Source organism: Aquila chrysaetos, chromosome 11 (assembly GCF_900496995.4).
Source record: "Aquila chrysaetos chrysaetos chromosome 11, bAquChr1.4, whole genome shotgun sequence".
In the NCBI taxonomy this organism is placed as follows: Eukaryota; Metazoa; Chordata; class Aves; order Accipitriformes; family Accipitridae; genus Aquila; species Aquila chrysaetos.
Window position 1 is genome coordinate 30421008 of NC_044014.1, and position 19477 is coordinate 30440484.

A 19477-nucleotide genomic window follows, 5' to 3' on the forward strand; every position below is an offset into this window, starting at 1 on the left:
CACACAGTGGCTCTAAATTATTTGAATTTTTTGAGTGTGCCCCAGAAACCTTGCTAAATCAGAGTCTTTCAGGTCAGGCAATCAGTTCCACCCAGAAGCTGGAAATATTTGACAACTTTCAGTGGGTTTGGTTTTTTTTTCTTCTATCAGGAACTTAAAAATACAGAACCCTGTGAAAATGAATGAAAAACCCTGCTTATGTAAAGCTGGTAGAGCTTTGCTGCACATTCGGATTGCATTTGAAGCAAAGATTAACATGCAGATGAAGTTTTATTATTCTTCATCCCTCCTGCTCTTCCTTGTTTCCCTGTAATGGATTTTGATTTATTTGATGATGGGATCAGACTTCTCTCCTCTGTATCATCAGGAACCGCCACACGTTTTCCACTAAGGAAGGGGAGGGGTTGGTAAGATTTGCATTATGTTTATTGGTGATTTTCCTTCCACTACAACTGAGATTTGAAAATCCCTGGTAAGGAGAACCTTTTTTTTTTTTTTTTTCTAGATACAGGTCTATAAACCAATGAGAATATATAAATATGTATGCATGTACAGATAAGAATTATACAATACATTATGTTAGTAGCTGGATCAAAAGTAGCTGGAGGTAAAGCAAATTATTTTCTGTTTAAGAATATAAATGTGTTACGCAAACTTTCCCAGCTGAGACAGTTTCTACTGTGTTTTTTTGTCATTGTGTCATTCTTGTCAGAGAAAAACTGCCAAGAATTTTAATGTACCCTGAATTCATTAGTAGTTGGTAATGAATCTATGATTCTACAAAATGCCTGCAAAACAGCCACAATCTCTGTACACATTTGTCTATTTTAATAGACTTCCTATAGCTATCCTAGGTCAAATATGTATTCATCACGCATCTGTCTTTACTTGCTGGCAAACTAAACGAATAATATACATGTTAATCTGTGCTGTACCAAAGTTTAGATGTGTGCAAGTTTGTACATGTGTTTCCCATTAAAAAGGGAAAACCACTTAAGCTTAGAATAGTTGTCTTTCTATTCAGCTTACGGATTTTTATTCTGAATTTCATTATTATTAACAACCTTTTATCAATGTTACCATAGAAATGGAGAATGCTAATTCCTAGAATCATGCCAAAACTCATTTTCTATCTTGCTTACTTAGTTCTCTATTGCAAACAATGCTTGCTAGGTATCTGTGAATAATTCAGAGCAGCTACATTATTTGGCCAGTTTATCTTTGTGTGCAATATCCTTGCATTTGAGCAATACATTTCACTTTTTTTTTTTTTTTTTTAGTTACTCTTGTGAAAATATGGTGAATTTAAAGGCAAAATCATCAATGAATTTGAGGGGGGAATCCATAAACTTAAAACGAAGGACAGGGGCCTAAACTTATCTTCACATACTGAGTAGTTATTTTCTCTTTGAAAGCCATTTCATACTAATTCATAAGCTGTGTTTCTTCAAACTGGTAGATTTATGTTTTAATGGAATTCAGTGATCGTTAGGCATAAAGCATGTGCTGAGATGCTTTTTAATGTTTCTCATGAGAGCTCAAACTGTCAGCAGAACTTCAGGCACTGCAGCTTTATCAGCTACAGCCATCTAGAACCTAGCAGAGTCATTTTACCATAACATTACAATTTATTTAATTTTGAAATACTAATTAACTGAGGGAAAAATACATTCTAGAACCATCTAATAACTACATTTGCAATGCAGCAATTAGTTAGAAAATTAACTCTCCTAAAATAACATCTCAGTATTCCATAATTAATATAGTTAGAGCACTCCACTATGACTCTTAAGAGTTTGGAAATAATCTCAAAACATTCCTACTGTAACAGTTGAATCCAGTTAAAAATCAACCTGTTCTTTCTGCTTCATGCACCATCATCAGCTATTGCAAATGTCCTAGAATACAGAACTTACCAGGCAATTTTGTTAATGTAGCAGAAGGTGGAAAAGAATACAACTTAGTCTTCCACAGCAATATTGACTCTGTTGTGCTGACAACCTTGCTCATGCTTTATGGTACTTTATAATTGGAAAGAGACAAACAAATCAAAGATGCACAGCAGAAGAAGGTACGTATTTTTATATAGCCATCCTCTTGATTATTCTCTCCCCAGCACATACGTTATGGCCCTGAATAAAAAGAGAGAAGAGGAAGAAAGGAAGAAATGGTTACCGAAGTGCAGGATTCAGAATCTATCTTCTGGCTTTGTGAATAAGAGGATTGATTTTTATAATGTACATAGCACATGGTGATTCCTTTAGTCTGTGTTTACAGATTTGCTTGCCTGTTTTCTATCATTTGCATGTTTCCTTAAAGACTGTTTAACTCAGAAGTGATATCTCTAGTCTTTTGGCAATGGATAGTCCTTTTGTTTCCTTGTATGGTCCATGCTGTAAACAGCAACAGCACCTAGGAGTTGAGCATTAGCACAATTTAGGTAGAAAATAACTGTTTCAGCTCTCACAATGAACTTCACAACTGACAAGTTTCTCCAAGAGATAACTAAATCCTGCATTTTCACATAAAAAGAATGTGAAACTCCATTTGTAACAGCACCATCTGGAGACACAGTCATGTTACAGCCTCTAAATCTGCACCCACACATTTAAGCATACAACTGGCATACTTCATTATCCAACTACGGATCTGTAGCGGTTAGCCATGGTTATGTCCAGATAGTTGCACAGAGATTGCACATGCAAAACTATTCCCAATGTCTTTAATCACTTCTACCTCAGAACTCCATATGCACCTCTCAGTGTATTAACCTTTTTTAAAAATTATCCATGCTACAAAAAGTTATTGCAGTGACAGTTAATCTTTAGATATTATGACTTGGAGTTTTCACATCCTTTCAGTTTTTCAAACCTTTTTTGCCTTGCAATATGTGGGTGTCTGTCTATGCAAGCAAACTAGCAATGATTACTTCAATCAGCCTTGGTACCAGTGCTGCTGACCCTTCTCCCGCTGCAAATTGGAAGATTTGACAGAAGTATAGAGTGACTGAAGCCATCAATCTGCATGGTAACCAACACTCAGCTGCAGTAAACAGGTACTGCTTTTACCATCAGGATTTTTCAACTGTGATTTCTCTCTCCACTTGAAAAGGTTTTGATCAAGAATGCCTGTTTAAAAAAAAAAAAAAAAGATAAAAAAATCCCACTCTTCAGTACATGTATTATTATTATTAAAATCTTTGTCTCTATTCATGCTGTCTCTTCATATGTCCTTTAAATTAAAAAATGGGCAACTCCACCCAAAGTTTCAAATCAAAGCAAAATTATTGATGCTTGTAAAACTGTAGTATGATTGTTTTAATGTATATTACTAAAATTTTTCATGTCCTAGCTATGGTTGTACCATTCACCAAATGTTTAGAAAAATGCATATCGGTGCATATCAATAATCAAGGATTTATGATGTATACCATAGACTTGAGTGCCTTTATAGAGTTGCTTATAAAATTCTCACTTGCCAGAACAGAGTGTGCTGTAGTAACAGCTCTGTTCAGTAAGAGCACGTTTGTACGTGGTGCAGCTTTAAGCAGAAATCTGCTTTCCCCTGGCAGGTTCTGTAACATCTGTGAAAGATAACGGCAGAAAGGTGAAAGATTTAGCACTCTTTGCCATGTTTGTCCATGTGGTGATAGCTGGTGTCCGATGCTTGTCTTTGAACTCTGTGTCTAAGAAGAATGGGGTGGGCTAAAGATCTCTGTATCACCGACTCTTTTTTATTAATCTCATTTCACTGTGCCCTGTCTATGTGTCAATGCCAGATAGCCGTTGCCTGCTGAAGGCAGCCCCGTCTGCAGGTTTTTCACTCTTGGCAATTGGTAGCAAGTAGCCCTGGCTCTCCTTCCTCACTCGGTGTACGTTTATTGTCATTTTTCTCTCCTGTGTTTCTGCAGAGCAGCCTATTCTCTTACTTAACTGACCTCCCACCAGACTCGGAAGTGCACGATCTGACTGGTCCCCCCAGCTCTGTTCTTGCAGAATAAAATATGAAATAGGTTCTGCTGGGAGAACCCACCCGCACTCCTCCAGGAAGCAGTAGGAACGCAAGCTGGGAAGTCTATAAAGCGATGATGAATTCTGGTGCACCTAGGGAGGGGGAAAGTGTTAATTGCTCTGTCTGCAGAATTGGACCATGGGGATTAGGACACCTCAGAGCTTTATTTTTTTCCCACACTGATGCCAATTTTTAATCTCTATCTTTAGTGCTGTCTGTGAAGTGTTATCCTCTTGAAAGAGTGTGCTTTTACTGGAATAATCACACTTTCTCTTCCCCTCTGTCAGCTATTAATAGTGATAAATTTTAATTGCATATGTAAATAAAAACACTGTGTACTCATTAGTTTAAATATGTTTTTCATTAGGCAAATGAAATGCTCGTTGTATATGATGCAAAGCTAAAAGGAGACTGTTAACAGCAGTGAGCAGTTTGGGAAGTATGTTGACTTGATTTTTTTAAATTGTTTTTTAGGATAAAAATAAGCCATGTTTTAAGGGATTATTATGGGCAAATTTTGCACTACAGGCATCTTGGTTTGGGGAATGGAAAAACCAAAGTTAAGTGACAGAAGCATGGGTATGGTGTCAAGGCCAATGCATTTAAAACTTCTACTGAAAGAGAGATAGCACATAAACTCATATTATTATTTATAGCATTGGCTATTTTGGAGATGGTAACTGCAAGGCGGGTAGCATTTTTCAGTTTCTATTTAGAAAAATCCTGACATGTCTCACATTTTCATAACTTGAAACATATTGGCCCCAAACTACATTACTTCATCATTAATTTTCAAACTCTTGGAACCCGACACCCCAAATAGACTTTTTGCTATTTTTAAGGGCTATGCAATTATAGTCAAGAAGATATAATTTTTCAGTTCAGTAATCCATACTTTAAAGCTTGGAGTATATTTATCTACCTACTAGGTCACAATTTGTTTCCTTTCTATCAACAAAATACCCAGAATTTCATAACCAATTTACTTGTAAACTGTCTTTACCATCTCCTTCCACTGTTCTGCTCACTGGGAAATGATAAAAATCTTATCACAAAGACATTTAGTAATTCAGTATAAGTTTATACAAAAGCCTGGCCTCTTAACACTTCAGTCTTAGTGAAAAGATGCTCTGTGGGTGTGACTTTCTAAAGTTGTTATGGCTCAGAACAGATTAACAATCTCTCTTTTGGCATTGGAAAAGATCGCATTGCTTGTGTGCTTATCCACGGAGGTCAGTCACTTGTCATTATAAAGTAGGTATATATTGTCATAGCCAAACACATGTTTCCTGATTAATATGAGAACATAAAATATCTTTCCCTCCAAAACTTAGAGCAACAAATACACTTTCTTCTCAACTACTTTAGTAAGATAGCTAAGATAAAAACGATTTTTATTTTATAAAGATAAGCTTGAATATCCTTGTCTCATCTATGCTTCCTCGGTTCAAGTTCTATGAAATTTTTATATCGGAGAACAGTAAAATATTTATATGCAAGATGGAGTGAAAAAAATGCAAAGGCTGGCTAGAGGGCAGTCTCTTGGAATTAACACAGAGCCAAAGCCTCAGCAGGCAGTCTAAAAAAAAGTAATATGTCAGTCTTCTAGATTCTTCATTTGCCAGACTAAATTGTAGCTAGCAGGATCCATTGCCAAGAGAATAAAGGCAAACAGAGATTCCATTTTGTATGAAGAGCTATTGCACTTGACATGGTTGAAAACAGATTCATAGATTTTAAGACCAAAAGGGACTACTATGATATCAATTCAGACTTTCTACATAAGAGAGGCCAGAGGGTTTCAGCTGCCAGTGCCCTGATCAAGTTCATGGACTCTGGCTGAGCTGGAGCAAAGTTTTGAGGATGATATTCAACCTGGTCTTGGGGGAAAGAGTTCAAGAACCAAAGAATCTCTTTTGCATCTTCTTGAAGCAAATGGTTAACTGCTCTCACATTTAAAAAGCAGTGCTGTGTGTTTGATTTTTCACTTGTATAGATCAATCTTCCAGTCATTGCACCATGTTGTATTTTATCCTGCCAGTGGCCCATCTGAGGAGAATGGGGATTATGGAGTTGGGGGAGAAAAGATACAGGATGTGTCAAACAAGACAGTTTACTTTGGGCTCTTTGTCTTAAGAGATTAAAGGAGACTGTGATTTAATACATGATGATATCACATAATATATAATAGGTCATGACCCCACTTTTGCCCTTGATGCCCTCAAAATTCTGTTTTTTCTAGTCTGCTATATTAAAAACAAAAGGCAGTATAATGTATAAGTAATGTTCACTGGACGTTCATGTTCACATACAGTAAAAGCCGTGTACCAAAATGCTAGCTCAGTCTGGATCCATGGACTGATTTTCAAAGAATTTGAGCGTAACAGCCCCACATGCCCATTGTTTACAGGCTAATGTGAATTGGAAAGCAAGCATGTCCTGACCTTCATTATTGCTCTAAATATTGTCTTTACTATTCAGAACAGAAGTTCTCGTTCATCTATAATCCATGCAGCGTTTCTTCAAAGTTGTCAGTATTCACAGAAAGTGGTTAGCTTTCATAAATGATTGCACCAAGCTCCAGACTGTCTCCTTTGATTCTCATCCGTCATCAGATCCTCTTTAAGTGATTTCTCATGAGGTTCCCCTCCCTCTTGCCACAGAATTTCTTTAGGTAGGAGAAGATGTACTTCAAATATGCATAAAATCTTGTACATAGATATCTGCACATACTGACACGACTCACTATAGCATTTGACAGCTCCTTCTTCAGGTTCCTCAAGAAGCTTATGGCAGAGGTGAGAAATTTGAGGCTATATAACACTTTAATCCATAGCAAGCTTTCAAATATTTAAATTGTAGATAAATCTAGACTGAGGGTTTTTAATGGTAAAATGTAATGTTACACAGGTAGATGAGGAACCGTAATTTCTGTATAAGTCATCTAAAACTAGCTTATCACATTTTATCCACATTCAAATTTCTCATCTGAAACTTGGCTCGGTAGGAAATGGTAACATGTCGAGGAGCCAATTAACATTATCTTGCCCCCCTTTTTTTCTTTAATTTCTGTACTTTCATGGAAGCTATTTCCAGCTCTGCTGCTACTCACAGTGAAATTATTGATTGACTTCTGGCATACTTGCATAGTTCTGATTTGCTGATATCCTGAATACTACTGGGGCCTCTGAATTTGGATGAGATATGAACCTCCCCACAGTGGAAAACTCATTCACCAGTGTGCAATAAGGATCTGGATGGCTACTTCTTTGTCCAGTTTCGATTACTTTATGCAAACTGTGAATCCTTCTAAACCAAAATGTTATCAAATGGTCCATTTCATAGAGTGTACAACGTTGAGAGGAATGTAATGTTGAAGTACAGTCAGCTTTCCAAAATCAAATTTACAACAAGGCAACTGGAGTGCTTTATAATAGGGAGAGTTAGAAACATAATTGTAAGCTGCAGTAGACACTAAGGAATACAAATAAGAGGGGTGAGAGAGGTCTGTGATCCATACATTTGCATGTTAAGATAACTCAGTTATAAAAAAAGGAGCTACTGTCAAACTGTAGTACATTAAACAGTGGAATTTTACCTTACCTCTCCCGATGGCAACCATAATATCCTTGCAAGGCAATACCAGAAAGGAATGCCCATAAAGTGGTTCTTAGTTAAGCAATGCAAAATGTAAACTCTACATGAATTTTTAAAATTAATTGCCTTTCAGCAAAACCAGCAGTGACTCTCTGCTTTGGATTTTGTTTTATCCTTTCCAAGATTCCCAGTGTCTCACAAGTGTGCTGAGCTGGAAAAGGTTTTCACCTCTGTTGTTCCAGGAAAAAGATCAAATAATTTCAGGATAATTTGCCAACCTCCATTTTTCTCTTCAAGTAAGTGATTACCTGTCATGCACCTGTTAGTGTAAATTTCAAGTTATGAAGGGTCATTTACCAATAAATATAGAGAGTGAGTTGTGGGAGGTAGAACAGGAAAAGAGAGTGAGTTTCTGTCTGCAAACTGTTCCCTTAATGCAGTCCAAGACAAGCAACTAAAGATACGATGCGATTTAGGATCTGTTTTGTGTCATGTAGTTAAAAACAGTATCTTGCCACTATATTTGTTCTACTGACTTATATCACTTTTGACTTACCATTTATCTGTATCTCAATACCCCATAGCAGCAACAGTTGTAGTTCAAGTCCCAATATACTCCAGCGATTCACTGTGAACCATTTATTTACCATCTATGGGTAGCTAAGGAGCATGAAAATTAGAATAGTGAACTAACTTGAAGTTGGTAGCATCCACTGCAGAGGCTAACCATAAAAAAAACCAAAAAACCACAAACCACAAAAAAACCAAACCAAAAACTGAAAGTCCATCATGGATCAGTTTTCACTCTCGTCCTTGTGCTTCTCCCTTGCTTGTAACAGATAGAGGGGTTTGCCATGCAAAGCAGTGTGGAAGACAGGATTCCCCAGAGAGAGGAGCAACGTCTTTTTGAGATTAATATCCTTAATGTTTGGGGAGCTACTGTTGCCTTGGAGGAAGGCTACCCATATGAACCTAAAGCATGCCCTCCCAGGTGAGTCTGGTAATCTATCTAGCCCAATATATATATGGTTGCTAGGGATGTGAATATAAATCTATGTCTGTGAAAATATGAACAAGATATTACTAAGCAACTTGTGCATGATGTATAGCGATCCAATGTCAATTTTATGAACTCATTCTCAAGATGATTTGAACCCCATCTGGGATGAGCTCAGCAGATGTATGTAAGCCTTGATTCAAAGCATATGGAAAATGGCATGCAGATCATTATAATGAATTTTTGAAGAAATGCTCTATGCTGTGCCTAACTGGGAGTGTGCTGTGGCGCGGGCGAGATCTGCCAAACCACTTAAGTGCTTTGCTGTGGCCTTGTGTTCAGGCCTTGGCAAGTCCAAGCAGTGCACTGGCACTGACAGCCTTCTCCAGTGCTGTTGAATGCAGATTCACACAAAATGAAATGCAATGCAAATAACTCCGTGCAACTGTTGAAGGGTTGCAATTCGTCGTTTTATAAGCCTCTTGTTGCATGTAGGTATTTTCACTTTGGAGGTAAAGGAGCTCCCTAAAGCACCTATGGGCTGTATCCAAAAAAAAAAAAAAAAAAGAGTAAATGATGAAAGCAATTAGCAAAAGAAAAATGTCTTGCCACAGCTGCAGAGAGTACAAGTGAGACAAAAGATGGTACAAACAGAGTAAGTAGCAAATGGAGGAGGACTCACTTGACTCCTTCATATCTAGTTCTGGTCATTAACTCATGAGCACAACATGATAATGTACTTCAGTTGGTGATGACTTTGGAAATGAAGGTAAGTTATGGAAATATGCATGTATACAGCACGTTATCTCCATTTCAGTGTACTTAACTGCGAGCTCTGATGTAAGGCAATGGATCTCAATTTGCAGAATGGCTGTTCAAATACTGAAATTCCTGGGTACTCAAAGGCAGATTACAAAGTGACTTCTTAAGATACACAGTTTTAGATACCAAACCAAATATTTACTGTATCAGCCAGGGAACTCCATTTAAAAGACCATCTCCAAGCAAATTAATTGCTGTGAAAACAAACTTCCTCTGCATCATGGCCCTGTTAGTGCCACAATTTCTCACACACTCAGACTTGGACTCGGCAAAGCTCTTAAGCACCTGGTAATGCCTATTCCTAGTCATCAATTTTTAATATTTGGTTATGCTTTGATTTCTGAGAAACGCATCATTAATGTTAAAAATGTTCTTAAACACTTGATTACTAAGGTTCTGCTCCAGAAACTATGGACCTTGGTGGGAAGAATTGCAGATTGTTTTGAGGGATCCTAAACTACAGATATGACACTAAATGATAGCCAGGTATTTTTATTTTAAGAAGTTTCAGTTTGCAGCTCAATACTTCCAAAGAATACCTTCCTACTTAGGAAGGTATTTAAGCATGTTTTTGATTCCTATTGAATTTTATGATCTTGGAGCATATGTCTGAACTGATGCATTTTGAATAGGGAAGGGCATACAGCACAGATCTGATACGTGTCATTCTGAGTCCGTGCCCAAAGCCTTTCATGAATCATGAATGTTTCTATTCTCTCTGGAAAACTTCATTTCCTAAATAGGTTGCAAGATCATATAAAAGAGAAACTTGCTAGCAAGCCTCGTGTATATTAGCCATTCATTATTAAACTTACAGGGCAGAAAAATCTTTGCGGTGCAGATACCAGCCATCCATTGACAGATAGGGAGTATGAAGACTACTGCAATAATATCCCAGGTATTCCCTTAGCTCACTTTGAGGGCAGGGGCATGCTAGAATTACATTGTGCATATGTATGTAGAATAAAACCTCTCTACTTTCAAAACTGTTCACCTAGTTGCTATAAGCCTATCACATTAAATAGTCAAAAGCTACTTTTATAGACATTACATTTAACAGCAAATTGGGGGGGGGGGGGGGGTGTCTGCTTCTCTGCATGCTTTCTTGAACCAGCTTGCTTGCATTTTGTTTAAACTTCTAACTTCAACTTTCCTAAACTTAGTTGTCTCAGGTGAAATACTTCAGGACTTGTCCTTGAACCTACAGAATAAGAAAACAGCGTGAGCTTTTCTGCTAACCAATGGTATTTTATGACATCATCTACATTGAATTACTTAATGCCTCTAGATAGTTTCTGTTGTTAAAAATCCTGTGAAAACTGATGAACAGGAGCTTTTAACAATGACTTTTACTAATTAATGCACAACAAACCTGTCTTCAAACCCTCTTTTCAAATAGAGCAAATATTCTGTGTTGCATGATTTTATCAACTGTTATAGCTGTTCAATACATATCTCTAGAGAATTGTTGCCATTGAAAATAATACCATTTCCTTTTCTAAGTTTCTCAGTAGGAGCATTCCATTGAAAAACCTTTATAATGGATTTTGTTTCCTTGCATAGCTGTATGCTTGATTCTTTCCAAAACCCAAAAGTTAGAATTTTAAAAGTGCAATATCAATTTAACAAAACATGACCCTAGCGGTGTTGTCCATTGTGGTTAGCTTGACCAGCCTTTTCTTTCTTTTTTCTAAATCACTAGAGAATTTAAGACAATTAAAGTGGCTGTAATGACATCTACTGACACATAATTAGATTATTTTTTAAAGTAATATACTGAAAGAATATTATTACATTGTAAATTATCTGTAAAGGATGCAGCCAAAGACTACAGCTTGGATCCAACATGAAGGATAACTGAAGTTCACCTGGGTGAAGGTCAGAGATCCAGATGGAAATGCAAATAAGCCAACCAAAGGTAAAATCTAAAAAGCTTAAGAAGTCCAAGCATGTTGAGACCAAGAGAACTATGATTTGACCTTACTAAAAAAATGAGATTACTCAATGAATATTGACCAGAGGAAAATTAGTCAATAAAAATAGGTGAAGTATCTTAGCAACAAGAAAAGTGAAAGGCATTTTAATGGGTGAAAGGTTTTATTAGGAGATTTCGAGGGTTAAGTTGATCTGCATTTTTATTTTTTTAAAAAAATCTAGTATTAATATAAGGAGACTTGATTAGAGATTAGTGTATTGAAGGATACAGAGTGCATGTATGATTTTTCTTTACCTAGTGAATTGTTTAGCTTCCTTTTTCTTTTTTTTCCCCCAACCCTTTTGAGGTTTATAAAAATGCTGATTGCTGTTTGCATAGTACAGAGTTGGGGATTTTTTTAGTGTATGGATTTCTATTTTTGACTTTTTAACAATCACCTTTCTCATAAAGCTATCAACTCTTGTGGCAGTGTCCAGTTCGAGAATTTGACTCCTCAGAGCTCGTCAGTGTAGCAGTGACAGGGCTCAGGACTCAGCCTGCCCTAGCACAAGTCTTTCAAGTTCCAGTTTTCAAGGATGTCTTGGACTTTGTAGGAAGAATCTCTGTTTATACAAACATGGTATTTATGAACATATGCCTTTGAAAGTGTGCTTCTCTGTTCCTGTGATTGGGACAGAAAATACAGAAAGGTAAACATACACTACACTTGACTCATCATACAGTATGAAATGAAGCTAGGCCAGAGGGCTTTGCGGCATTTGCTTAGCTTCACCGGACTATTTGTCTTTCCCTATCTGTTTCTCTTTAAAGTGCCACCCAGACCCTTCTCAAGAGTTCATCAAATTTAGTGGAGAAGTAATATCTTCTATTAGATCAATTCGTACAGGTGGAAGAACAAACAGGATTTTGGCCTAGCTTCTCTTGCTGACGTCTTTTATTTTCCTTATATCCTTAGACTGTGCCACTGTTATGAAAACATAACACTGACTGCAGGAAGAGATTTTCTTTTTAATCAGATACTTTCTGCCCATATGAGCTACATTATCAAATCAGAAGATAAAACCAGGCTTCATGAAATAGGTGAACCACTACACAGACTCGAAGAGGAGATTTATTTTTTTTTTCCAATAGCAGACATGCAAAACAGCCTTGCCAACCCAGTAGCAATACACAGGCTTATGTACGTAGAGAAAACTTGAGCTCTTACAATTAGTGAAAATCAGTAAAGCTGTAACTCAAAAACACCGTTGAAAATGTCATAATGTAAAGAAATCATTACTTATAGTAATTAATTATGGGCATTAGTCAAGTGAAAATAGTAAATCATATTATTAAATACCAAGCTAACACATTGTGAATAATAAAAAAAGAAAAGCAAAGTTGCTCTCAACTATCTGCTTATAAACTATGTACTGTCCTTCTGAAAAAGTTCATACAGAAATTAGCATATTTCTGGTTTTTTTTTTTTCTTTAACATTTAGGGAACAGAACTTGAAATTTATTGCATAACTACTTTTAATACAAATGTGCTTAAGGTGGGTGTAGGTTTAACGATGGATTTGAGTCTCTGAAGAAAAGTATAATCATGTGGATTTAAGATATATGAGATATTCCAGTACATCTTTCATTGCCTTGTGCCTATTTTTTATACTTGGATGTGAACTTATTTCAGTGGTCAGTGTAGAGTAGAGGACAAAACCAAAACAAACATTTAATGTGAGTCAGTAAAACAAAACACTTATGTCTTTCTCATCAGAAAGTTTAAGAACTTTACAAGGGACATCATGATCCTTATAGACTGCCTTTCTGTGAATGCAATACAAACACCGGACTCCACAAGTTACACCACACATCACAAAATAAGACACCATTAAAAACATCATGGAAAATTGGCCACCTTGATATGTAATATTGAACATTACCAGTATCAGTATGTGTTTTGGATAATGAGCAGTAAATTAGCAGCCCAGTCTAGAAATCATTACAAAGCTTTGTTAATTATTAAATATTATTTGGAGATTTGAGAACTGCAGAAGTAAGGGGGGGGGGTGGAGAAGCCCCATTATTTTGGTGATCACAACCACCACTTGAGATGTTTGATAACAAATCATTTATTTACTGCACCTTTCAAGTCTAATAACTATAAATGCTTTCTTTGGTAAAATGTAAATGTGCTTTCACAAATATCAAAGGAAAATACACGTGCATTTGTCTAGAACTGACTATTTTAATCGAAGACACAAACTAGGTTTTAACTGAGCATTTGCCTTCCAGCATCAGGCTCCAGCCTTAGGACACCTGGACTCTTAACAGCTGGCTTCTTTTGTAACTGCCTCCAGTTACCTCTTTTGAAAGTGCACTCTTTTTTCTGCTCGCTACAGAAAAAACACAGCACATTTCTGCAAGAAATCAAAGGTATAGCTTTTTCTCCTTGGGTTCAGGGTGTAATTCATAGAGTTTTAAGATGTCTCCTCTCCAGGCAGAAGCAATGAATGTACAAAATTGTCTCATTTCCAGACATACACCTAAGGTTTACAATCCTTCTCTCTCTTTCTCCTCTACTTCTCTACCACTTGCATCACCCAAGAAACAAAGATGTATGCCAGGCAGACATTATAACTATCTTTGCTAACATCTGTTACAGGCCAATTTCAATGCTATCGCTACTTCCCTTCTCATTCTGTATGTATGAGCTGGTATTAATATCTCCAAGGAAAGTAAATGCATGAATCAACGTGTCTGAATTAAATAGGGCTGAACGAATGAAGCATATGTATGAAAGAGCGTGTGTTGTGTTTGTACATTCAGGTACTGTGCTAAGCGTCACAGGTGGTGGCGGACACAGTGTGGAGGCCATGTCCAGCTTGACAGAGAAAGGCAGAGCGGCCAGAGGAAGAGCTGGGGAGACCCTCCATGCGAGGTGTCACAGCCTTCCTTGAAAATTAGGTGTGGAGGGGGGCAGACTCTGGGGCTGTGATGCTTGTCTGCTCTGCTGCCACATAGGTCTCAGAGGAAAGGACTGGCAAACAGCTGCCCCATCAAGCCAGAGGCCCACACGAGCAAAGCAGGAGGAGGGAGAAGACGGAGGACAGAGAACCAGACGGCATCAGGAGCCGGGGGCAAAAGACCTGAAGACTGTGAGGCTAGCGCCCAGAGTAAGGAGCTGCTCCCAAAGTGAGATGTCTTCAGAAAATGCAGCATGTCCATCCTGGGAAGAAAACTGGGGAGAAGGGGTAGGTACTTTCAGAAGCCATTTCTGAAAACTGCTGCTGAATGGACGTTGTGTATGTTGCAAGTGCCTTTCTAGCTGTTCACATTTGTCTTGCAAGCAGCCCTTGCAGAAGCTGCATATGCAAGTGATGTTTGTTCCAGTACTGCTGAGAGTGGGTGGGCAGTTACTCACCTGCTGGCTGACGTGTGGTCAGCTTGCTTGGAGCAGCTTCCAGCCCTGCGTTTGCTCGAGCATGCCTGCACCCGCTGAGGGGACAGTGCTTTTACTCTCTAGCTTTGCCAGCCCAGTTCACCCACTTGTCAACAAGGCAGCCCACTGCTAGTCAGTGAGTAATAGCCTCAGCCAGTGCAGCATCGACACTGCCCCCAGCCCCAGTGGCTCTCCCTCCTCTGCTCATCCATCTTCTCCGTAATGCAAGTCAGATGTTTCATAATCAGCCACCTCCAGCTGTCCCATCCTAATAGGCACAGCCTGTTAGGAACATTTTAGCAGAAGAATAAGAGGAGATAGAAACCAGTAGCTGGCTTGTAAGGGAAGAAGGGTGGTTTGCCTGGAATGTGTGCGGGTGATAGATACTTTTTTGTACTGTCCAAATTTGCACCTTGCACTATAGAGTATGGCAATGGCTGAAACTCTGTGTGTTCATTCTTCCATTCCACATGACTGTCCTGTCCTTTGCTGAGTGTGAACAGTGTATGGGCCACGAGCTGAGTCTACTTCACGCTATATAATGTTCTGAAGACCGGCGTCACTGCTATTTTGCTTTATGTGATAGCAATAGGCATTTTTGCAAGAGAAAAATACGTACAGGAAGCTCTCCAAGGTCAATATAACAGTGTAAATAGCCAGATGCTATTTCCCTGTGAATTACAAGGTTGAGCAGCCAAACATCTCTTAGTCATGTAAATTATGAAAATTCTGAGAACTGCAGTGCAGACAAGAAATCTACGGCTGCTGAATCATTTTCTCTGGTTCAAAAATGACCATATCTTATCCTGTTGTTCCAGATTCTATTTGCGTTGAATGATTGTGTTTCTTCCTGTCAGATATAGGGATGGAGCTAACATCTTTGCTTTAGGATATTGTTCTTTTATTATCAAAAAAAGGCATTCAGCAGACTTGCAGAGATTCTCTTCAAGATGTGGGAAAAATAATATAAAACCAGTATTGAGCTATTTCTCTTAAGCTATCTGCAGTTAAAGTGATTATTAAACCCCAGGACAGGTTTAAGGGTAATCCAGATGAATATTGTTTTTATCAAAGCAATAGTGAAGTCATCTGCTTTTTCCCTGTTGCCTTAGGACCAGCTTTATAAAAGGCATACCATCAAGTGAAATTGGAATTATTTTGCTCCAATTCCTTTAAAGTTCAATTTTTATCAGTTACTGCTTGTAGTTATCTGATGTAAGAAAGACTACTTGCTTTCTGGATAGTGCCACTGATAGGTGGGTTTTTTCCTACTTTCACTTGGGAAGTTAGAAATGTACTGTCTTTATAGCAAAAAACCACCACAAGATGAAAATGCACCCTTTTTTTCCAGTACAATAAATAAATAAGGGCCATGCACAAAACAAGTGGGATCGATTTGAAAGATGGGTGACCAAAATACTGTGAATACAGAACAGATATGAGAATAGCAGCATGTGTTGATGCTACAGACTTCAGTCTCCTCTAAGAAATATGGGTAAATGCTTGTCTGTTGTGGCTACTTCTGGCCATTACTGACTGGTAAATGCAATGGTCCAGGTGCTAACTCTGATCCCAGAAGACCTTAGAGCCTGAAAGCAAACTGATGATTGCTACAACACAGGAGCAAGACGCTACAGACATTGTGTTCCTTAAACTCCTTCTCAAAGCTATTGGCTGCCGCCGGAGGCATGATGTTTGGCCCTGCATAGCCACCTCTGGAGGTGTGCAGTAAAAGTTGACTGTAGAAGTAGCACAAGAAGGAATTGGGAGATTGAGACAGCTACCCTGAGGATGCTGCGGAGCCAAATTAAGCTTTGGAGGTATTACAATTACTGGGGCACCTCTATTGCCCCTCTTTGCCTTGGCAAGAAGAACAAGCAGCCATGTTACTGTGAGGGGCTGTTCTTTGCTCTTTATGAGGCCCTGAAGTACTCCTTGGTAATCAGGCCATGTCCAGGAGAGGTAACTTAGAAAATCCAGGCACCTACAGCTACAGCTATGAGCGACTCTGAGAAAACAATCCACAGAAATAATTAAAAAGATAAGAAGAAAACTGAATGTGCATAGAGCACACCAATTAGCACCAGCACACAGAGGCTGTACACATAGCGTGAGGGTATTCTGCATGGCACGTTTTCCTACACTCTTCGCTCAGCAGCGCTTGAAGTCTCTAAAGGAAACAAAACACTGGTATGGTCCTTTTGGAGATTTTCAGTCCAAGGACAATGCCCATGCACCAGATTAGATGCAGCTTCTATGGCTCAGATTTTATGCATCTGAGGATTAAAGCTAGTTGGTAGGAAAACCACCAGGAGGAATGGGTGCCTGGCCACAGTTTAAGCTTTGAGAATATGACAATTATTTTTAATTACATCAGAAGCGCTATCACTTCAGAAGCTGTTCTTCATCAAAGATAAAGTCAAATGACAACAGACAAAGTGGCAGGGGAAAATACAGTGCACAACATTTCATGAAAATTTATATCAGGATTGTTCATGTCAAGACAAAGTGAGTGGAAAATGCACCTAAATTAGAATAATTAGGGTTAATACACCCTTTGCACTGGTATGCATAATTATTTAATCCACAGGTCAGAATCAGTCTCCGGTTTCCTCTGATATTTTTATATTTAATAGAGTGTAAGAGAATAACAGCAGAAACAAACAGCACTACATCTGGAGGAGGTTTGTAGTCCATATAAATTTAATCATTTAAGCTAATTCTACTCCATTCACTGGTTCTTCAGCTTGATCAACCTATCTGCTTTCCTAGTAGAAACAGCATTCTTATTTTTTTCTACTTTTTCTGTTAATAATCCTTCTCACTCTTACACGACTTCTTTCAGTGATGCTGTCAGCAAGACGATGCCTAGTCCCAATTAGAAATTCAATCAATATCCACATAATGAGGGTTCTAGCAAAACCATGTCATTTAGTTCAAAGACGTGGATATATTACTGTAGCTATTCAGGATTCAAGTAATTTAGGGCACCTCAGTGAAAAAAAAGATAAAATAAAGCTGAAAGGCTTAGAGGTAGTTAATTGTTACTATGGCAACTTCCTAAATAAGCTTTAGATTCTAGTCATTATTCAGTTTATTTGGAGGCAGAACAGAATCATTAAAGATGAAACTTATTTAAAGCTCAGAACAGTTCTGGGATCTTATAGTTTCCTGCCGGTCCTTATAGAGTTACTTAAAGTTTGTCCATTTCAGCTTTGAACTGTGTCCAAGAGCAAGATGCAGCCTGCATAGATTAAAAAATGGCAGCATGTTACATAGCAACGATCTAATTTTAATAACTTTGGCAATTGCATTTTTACATTTTTATATCCCAGTAGAACTCTTTTACATGTATTGTGTGGGAAAGAAGCGGTCTTCAGTGAATAATGCTCTCATCTGTCCATAAAACGAAGTGATTAAGATCTGATTTTCAAAAATGGGCTCTGACTATGAGTGCACCTTTGTCATCTCCCAGTATAGGGTGCAGTCTCCTCAAACCTTTTGGGACCTCGGCCTCTGTCAAATGCTGGCTCTCAACATCACTGTCCCGTGATGAAATTCATAAATGGATCTGGGGAGTGTGATAAAGCTAACCCTGGATTTCTTCCTTCCATGAAACCCCCATGTGCAGAAGAGTGGGGATACATTTTAGCCTGGTCCCTAGCCAGGACTGTTACAAATCTGATAATTAGGAGTCAGGAGAAAGGTTGCCATATCAAAATCTTGCCGTGCTGATCATGTCCATTTGTGTTCCTAAAGTGAACACGAGCTAATATATTTGGCCTCTGCGGAGCTGCATCACTGGAGTAGATTTAAAGAGCTTTACTTCTACAGGCAGCAATGGAGACAGCAAACGGAGGAGACAACGGAACTGGGTAACTCTCAGACACTACACCTTAAGCTGAAGATCCATATCAGCCTAAACTTTTTGTGTTTTCTCAGCAGCTATAGCTCTCTCCTTTAACTACTCCACAGCACAGGATAAATCAGCAGAGGCCACAAAATAAAATTGTGTCTCAGTAGGAGACACTCCATGGCTTCTCACAGAAGTAACTTCCTAGCTCAGACCGCTTTCCCTCTTCTGTAGGCTGGAAATCCCTGAAGTCACTGGGTCATAACTGCAAAGTTGTTAGGGAATGATGCCTTCAGTGTGAAGATACTTAGAAGATACCCCCAGAGGTGAACATATAAGCAGTGTAGACTGAAGTAATGAGTTCTTCTCAAAAAGCAGGACAAGTTACCTAGCTGTGAGCTCAGTGGTCTCTAAGGGTGAATGGCAGCTGCTATGTAAGCATCTTTAAAATGCCCCCAAGTAGCTCAACTGTGCAGGGTAGGGAAACTGCGGTATGTAGGTGTCTCTCAAAAGGGGGTAAAAGAAGACCAGAAGAGTGAAAGACTGTTTTGTATGTGGCCAGGATTCAATATGACATATTGCCATAAAATAACCCCCTTCCCCACCACCTGCGAGCCTATCTGTCTGTCTTTTCATAGTTAATGGTCCTGGAGATGGGGAGTCACCCAGCCCAGGACACACCTTGCTGTGTTTGACAGCCCCAGACTGACTCCAGACTTCCTCCATAGTCAGTGTAGGGAAGCAGCCACTGCCAGGGCATGGTTCGTTCAGTCCTAAGTATTAAACTATAAAAGACATCAGGGAATTAGCCTGTTTCTCTTCCCAGATCTTGAATTATGA